The sequence below is a fragment of the Lathyrus oleraceus genome, chromosome 4 (genome assembly GCF_024323335.1).
Source record: "Lathyrus oleraceus cultivar Zhongwan6 chromosome 4, CAAS_Psat_ZW6_1.0, whole genome shotgun sequence".
NCBI classification, from domain to species: domain Eukaryota; kingdom Viridiplantae; phylum Streptophyta; class Magnoliopsida; order Fabales; family Fabaceae; genus Lathyrus; species Lathyrus oleraceus.
This window is the reverse complement of record NC_066582.1, coordinates 269,278,791-269,286,519: the sequence shown is the minus strand read 5'-3', so window position 1 is coordinate 269,286,519 and position 7,729 is coordinate 269,278,791.

Genomic DNA, 7,729 nt, shown 5'->3' with positions numbered 1-7,729 from the left:
ATATGTTCTCTTGCTCTAGATGTTCCATGATTCTTGAGTGGTTGGCGCGGTATTGTATCGATGAGTCAGCTTGGTTGAAGCACAGAAGAAATACCAATAAGACGTCTTGCGAAAGAGAAACCTGTTATGCAAATGATGCATGAAATGCAATGCTTGATTGTTTTTATTTTCAAAGAACTTACTATTTTATTTGCAAATATATATATATATATATATATATATATATATATATATAATAGCAATTGCACAATTTGATTGACCATAAAAATCTCTTTTATTTATATAATTGGAAGGATTACACTAAGTATAATTTCAGAAACCAAAATACAAAATACAAGAGGAAAGGAGACTAGTCATCCTAAGGATCCCTAACAACAACATCAGAAGATCTGGCTGCAGGCGCGTACTTCCATTGGATGCGTCGAATCTCGGACTCAAAAGAAGTCTTCATCTGAGTCTTCTCAAGGACAAGTTGATCAACAATCTTCTTCCAAGCAATGGAAGGCTGAGGCATACTAGAGGAAGATGAAACCTCTGGTTCTCTCTGTCTCTTCATTACTCGGTCTTTAAGAAGCTCAATAAGTGCATCTTTGTCCTTAGACTCAAGCTGCAACTCCTCATGCTTTCTGCTCAAAGTATGGAATTGCTCTTCCCATATATCCTTCTTTTGCTTCATCTTGGCGAGCGCCTCTTCCAACTCCTCTACATCTTGGTTAGGGAGAGTTGATGGCTCAACCACAACCATAGACATAGGCCTCTCATAAGCATAAGGCATCTTCAATTCCAAGGCTCTCTTCTTCACCCAAAGAGTGTAAGCTTCCAAAGCTACACAATTGCACGGACCAAGCTCGGATCTTCCTTACCTATGCATATTATGCCAAGCGTGTATCATCCTTTACTTCAAACGTTGGGGATCTTTACCCTCTTGATAGAAAAGACCTTCTAACAAAGTGTCATTGGGTTTGTCTCTCAACGTTGGGGATCTTTACCCTCTTGATAGAAAAGACCTTCTAACAAAGTGTCATTGGGTTTGTCTCTCAACGTTGGGGATTTTTACCCTCTTTGATTCCTCCTTATGTACCAATGAGAGGCACATTAGAGAATTCACCACAATAATCAATAATCTCCAAGCTACTCAATGAAGAGTCATACCAAACTATATCATCATTAGTGAGAGACATGAGTCTCTGAGACCACCTTAGACATTGTTTGTTCTCCACAAAAGCAGGCGTCTGAGGCAAGTGCAAAATAAACCACTTGTACAGAAGAGGAACACAACATACGATAGTTCCACCACTTTTGGAATTTCGTAGATGTAAAGAGAAGTACATATCACCTAGCAAAGTAGATGCAAGAATATTCTAATGGCGTTAACATCAACAAAACCGTCAATATTAGGGAACAAGGTTAAACCATAGATGAGAAATACAAAGATAGCTTCAAAAGCATCCATATTACCGGCTTGAGAAAAGGTAGTAGCTTCCTTGATGAGGAATTCAGAAGTTAATCCAAATAATAATCATTTTTTCACCCAATGAGCCTCTATCTCAGACTTCTTCAAGTGAAGAGCTTCAACTATAATATGAGGTCTGGGAATCTCTTTCAATCCATTAAAAGGCACTTTGTTAGAAACGGGTATTCCCAAGAGATGGGCATACTCCTCTAACGTAGGCACAAGTTGATAATCATGAAAAGTGAAGAACGGTAGAGAGGATCGTAAAACTGAACCAACACACTCACGAGTCCTTCAACCACATCAGCAGACAAGATAGATAGAATCTTCCCATGACGTTTCTTGAAGTCGGAGGGATCTAATACAAAAGATGATAGCTTCCTTAACTCTTTCAAATTTGGACATCTGAAACTGTACTTCTTAGTGTTCCTTCGTCCACAATCCATGGTCTGAAAATATTTGCAAATAGGACCTCAGTTCCTTGAAATTTTTGGTGTGATGAATGTTATGATGCATATGAATGCAATAATCACAAATAAGGGATCACACATAAGGCAAAGAAACAAAGGTCAAGGGATGAACCAAGTCATTTTCAAGATCAACCATCCATTTTGGTGGATTATGGTTTTCACCTTATCAACAGCCAAGTTCCATTTGATACTGACAAGACTTGATTGGATCAACCAATAATCAAGGGTTTGTTGTGAGTCACGAGCATGGAGTCTGGGTAAGAACCATCCCAAAGGAGTGAACTAAGGATAGAAACATGTAGATCGTGTTCTAAAAAGTTCCCAAAGTCTTAATTCCATCTATCAGATATTATAGGTTAGGATGACTGACTCATCAACCCATAATATTCTCAAGAGAAACTCGTCTGAGTGTAGTATCGTGTAACAACTGTTATCAAGTTTACACTTGAACAGTCTTTGCACTACGTCCTAAATAGGCCAAGATGGGTTAAATGTTCTACGGTCCTCAGCTTCTCGGACCCCAAATCAGAGATAGTAATGCCTAACCACAAATGACTTGTGTAACATTCCTAACTCCAAAAGGGTCTCCACTGAGTAGATGGGTCTTAAGCCAACTTGTTAAGGACTACTCCACACAAGTCGAACATGATTATACCATCCTCCTATCTTAATTGCACTCAAGTTCGGGTTAGAACTTACCTTACCACTCAGAGATCACCAAGCACAACAAGCAAATTATATCACACAAACAAATATACATACATCAAATATACAATTATATACACACGAAAAAGTAGGCTAAACCCACTGGAGACTACTCCCCGGCAGAGTCGCCACTTAATTTCTGTAGCGGTAAATTCATGATCATCAAGCTATGGATAATTTAGACGTCAATTAAACCAGAGTTGCCACCGCGTTTTTATTGTTTCCAAGGGAAAAGGGAAAAGTACGAACAAAACCCAAAAATAAGAAGTTTTCAAATAAAAACTAATAAAATGCCAGAGATTACAGGTAAGGGGGTTGGTTACACAGAGGGAAGGTGTTAGCATCCAAAGTGTCCTATGTACTCCTAGGGAGCCCTTTCTTGTGTACATATGTGTTTTTGTACAAAATGATGTTTGCAATAAATAGAGTGGAGGGATGAGAAAAGAATTCATTAATTATATTTTTGTGTTTGACAAGACCTTCAGACTTGTGCCTACGTACCAACATAAAAATGAGGGATCAAAACCTCGTAGTTTGTGGTATAAGTTTCAAAGTGAATGAGCTGCTTTTAACAAAATTTTGAATTTAACAAAGGCACAAGAGGCCTAAAAAGGTTTGAATGAGTGTTAGTTCTTTTTAGATTTTGAATTTTTAAGTCAAGTATAGTTAAGTTCATTTACAAGTTTGATTAAGAAAGTGAGTTTGAAAATGCAATGGCATAAGGCCAAAGTTTCTAATTTGCAAAATAGTCAAAGTTTAGAAATCACAAGCACAGAAGATTTTTGAAAGGAGGGAGAGATTTGAAATTAAAGAAATGGGGAGAAGATGAAGAGACTAATCCTAAGCAAAAACTTAAAAGTTAAGAGTTGAAAATATCTGACCAATGGGATGCAATCCAATAGACAAGAATGTCATATAGAAACCCAAATTTCCCTTGGACTTTAGAGTCAAGCAATATCAATACACAAATAGCAAGATGAAGAGCAAGGCATCAAATAAAGATAGCCACATCCAAGCTTAGCAACTCCATGATCTTCTTCATAATTCCCCATGTATCAGATGACTTCAAAGATAGGCATTAGGCACAGGTTCAAAATAACAGCTTCAATATGATCATGTTGCAGATGAACTCAAATGGATCTTCAATATTGTATCAGATGAAAGTTCATTTCACAAGCACTTGGTTTTTTTTAAGTTGGCATTGGCCAAGTCCTTTGCATAGGGAGTGTTGCCTAATTCTAAGTCCAATGTCTCAGATCAAATCCAACAGTCCACACAAAATGTTTTTTAGGGTTTTTGTTCTTATTATGTACATTAAGGTTAAAAGACTACAACACAAACAAGTATATACAAACACAATATATTCACAAGATATGGCTCAAATGAGCAAAGTGAAAATGGCATTAAAAGTAAACTAAGTGAATGATATGAATAATGGCAAATGAAATAAGACTTAAAATTAAAGTGCATAAAAGTAAATGGCTTGAAATTAAATGTTAGTTGTTAGTTGATTAGGAGTTAGTATTTCTTTTGCTTTTGTTTTATTTAAGTCATTCTTTGGAGAACACTCAACCCACTTATCACAAGCATAGATCCTTGAACCAAGACATCTTACAAAGGAAGTAAAAAAGGCCAAGTTTCCACACAATACCATGAAAGAGGGGAGACTTACAATCTCACTTACTAGAATGTTATGCCTTTTATGTCAACAATTTAGCACTATGTTAAGAAATCGTAGTTGGACTTATGTAGAAGTCACAACTATTTGAGGTTGGGCAATAGAAATTTTAGTGTTAATGCATGTTAGAGACATGGTATTATGAACCATGCTCCTAAAACATACCACACTTAAAAAGAATATGCAAAATAGTTGACTTAATATCATCCATACTCATGTTGATTTTGCAATCTACTAGCCTTAGGATATAGAGATATCATATATCCATGACATGAATGAATAGAGAAGGGGAATGAGATGAAGAGGGAGGGAAAATGGAATCAACACAAATTGGTCAAAGGATGACTTTTATCAAATTAAAATCATTCATTCATTTTGGGAGATGAAATGTACATTTCATCAATCCCCTAAATTCAATGATTTTAACTCAACAAAGTAAAATCAACATTGACCAAGGCCCAACAACACAAGCCAAACCCAACAAGCCAATATCAAATGCTCAACATAATTTATTTTGCAATTAAACAATTAAAATCAATTAAATAATGCATTAAATTAAATTGTGGTTTGGTCAAATTCCTAAAACCTCATCAAAACACCAAAGAAATGGCCATGAGATTTATCATAGGTCAAACAAGGTCAAAGAACCTTGGAGAAAAAAATTAATAATTTTTGGAAACTTAAAACTATTTTTAAACAATTAAAAATATTCACAAAATCAATTAAATCATAAAAAATATTAATAGTGATCCAAAAAATTATTTTAATTCAGAAAATGAAATAGGAATTTATTTTAAAAAAATTGGTGAAACTCTCATATTTTTTGGATGAATATTAAAATTAATATGAATTAATGAAAATAAACCAAATAAAATGAAAATCAAATAATAAAAAAAACGTGGACCACTTGATCTCCCTCATTAATTGAGGTGGCAGATCAAGTGGTCACCAGCACGCAATCTACATGGTCTTGAGTCAGCGCGCCACACAAACGGTCATCCAAACCAAAGCGTGAGATTAGATTAAATCAAATGGATCCTATGGTTCTGAGGACTGCCAACTTACCACCTCAATTTAGCTCGAATCTGGCCTCAGTTTATCCTAACTCCAAGTATATTAAGAGATACAAGGAGTTGATATTTGAGGTGCAAGATCTAAGTTGCTTCGATTTTACCTCAAAGCAACTCAATCTTGTTGCCTACATTAGTAGGACTTCAGACAACCAAAGATCCAAGAGAATTATGGAGAATTGAGGGAGAATTGAATAGGTTAAAATTTCTGGAAAATACCTTCAATGTAGGTCTGGATTCGATTGTTCTTGCTCTTGCTTGTGCTTGATCTTGCTCTGAATGCTTGAAGGAGTAGATTAGAATGATCACAAGGCTTTGGATCCTTAGAGTTTTGAATCTCAAAACAGTGAGACTCAAACTCAATTTCCAATGGAAATTCTCAAGGTTGTTCTCTGAAATGGAAGGGTTTGAAGGTGTGAATTCAAAACTGGCGTGCATGGTCCTCAATTCTGATGCATAGGACCTCTATTGATAGCCAATTCAATTGATATTTGCACACTTGAACATGGAATCCAAAATAGCAATGAGTGATGCATGGGTTCATGGGCGTATACAGGCCCATGAAATCATGTCATTTGGTCCATAATTGAATACAAACAAGTCTGAGATCATGTTGGACTGTCATGCATTGGTGTGTGGGAGTTTAAAGTTCAATCTTGCCAAATGATGATGCAATGTTCAAGCCATGTGCAGCCCATTCAAATCTTGTCCAAAATGGATGAAATTTGACTTTTTGGAAAGTTTAGATCAAGAGAAACAACTTTCATGTTGGGAACTTTTTCATTTTAAGCTTGGATCATGATGAATTTTAAGGTGGAAGTTTGGAAAATCAAACATGTCAAAACAATTTCTAAGTGTCAAGCCATATGTTCACTTATTCCACCTTGGCTAACTTTTTATGTGAGCTTCAAATGAGAAAAGTGTCTTCATAAAGGTTGTAGCTCTCTCAAAGTCCTTCAAAATGGTCACAAATCTGACCTCATTTGTATTTAATACGAAGGAGTTATGCATTTTTGAAGTTGAGGAAAATCACTTGTTCAATGGCATTGGTCCAAAATGACCTATAATGTATCCTCATATCACATGCTCATAAAAGTTGAATTTGCTCTTCCTCTAAACATCAAAGTTGAATTATACATCTTTCATTTGATTGTTCAACTTGGAAATATTTCATCTCATAAAAAATGAGCAAGTTATGGCTTTGGGACGTTGACCTCCAAATTAAGGTTTAGACAAAATGACCTATAATCTTTCACCATAAAAAATGACTTTACAATCCAAACTAGCTCTAGACCTCAACATGAAAGTTTTTTGGAATGTTATTTAGAGTAACTTTTATCTTGGAGTCATTTTCATATGACAAAAATTGTAGGAGATAGGGTGTGGGGAACCCCAGTTTTGATCAGTTGAATTCCTCTGGTCAACCACCATGAACCAACTTGCCAGCTTGCAATTCTCTTGACTTTTGGGACTCATAGAGGATCATATATGCATAATATGATGAAATTTTAAGTATCCCTTTAAATATTTGATCAATTGATGAAGAAGCTTGTTGAAGAAGTTATACAAGATACCTAGATGAACTAGGGTTTCCAAGGCAAACCAATTCCAAACTCTTAATGAATTCTTGATCAAAAACATGTGAAGATCATGGGGATTCATATATGATGCTTAGAGACATAGTAAACTAATCTTGATTGATCTCCTTGCACTGAGGGTCTTAAACCCTAGATGTGAGCTTGATAGATCAAAGGTGAGCACATGTCCTACCTACAAAAGAGTTAGTTTATACATAGACATATTTTTGGTATTTTGATTAGTAAATAAATAAAAAAGAAGTATGATACAATCAAATGGTGCTTGGTGATCTCTCCCACTGTAAACCCAATGAAAGAGGGGTAAGGATGATGCCAAGGTGTGATCCCAATGCTAATGTATATGATGAGAATAGCATGAGGGATCTTAGGGTCAAAATTGGGGTCTTACAGCTCCCAAATATGTCTAAGTCTAAGAGTTTTTAGTTAATTGAGCCATGCTCTCATTCAACATTCCTCACATAGTGCAAGTATATCTCAGACTATTCATTAATGTTAGATGGCTCTCTTATCCTACCATTTTTGTCTAAATCTCTAATAATTTCCATTAAAAAGAGAAAAGAGGAAGGAAAATGAGAAGGTTTATACCTACAGAGTAGAATAGAGGATGAAATTTATTGAGAACAAGGGAGCAAATGTGCTTTGCGCCTTGAGAAACTCGAGAGAAATCTTACTGGAACTCTGGAGAAGAAGATATGTGAAAAATTAAAATAGTAAGAGTTGATCCCTTTTATAAGGAATTCAAAAGCTAGCCCCAA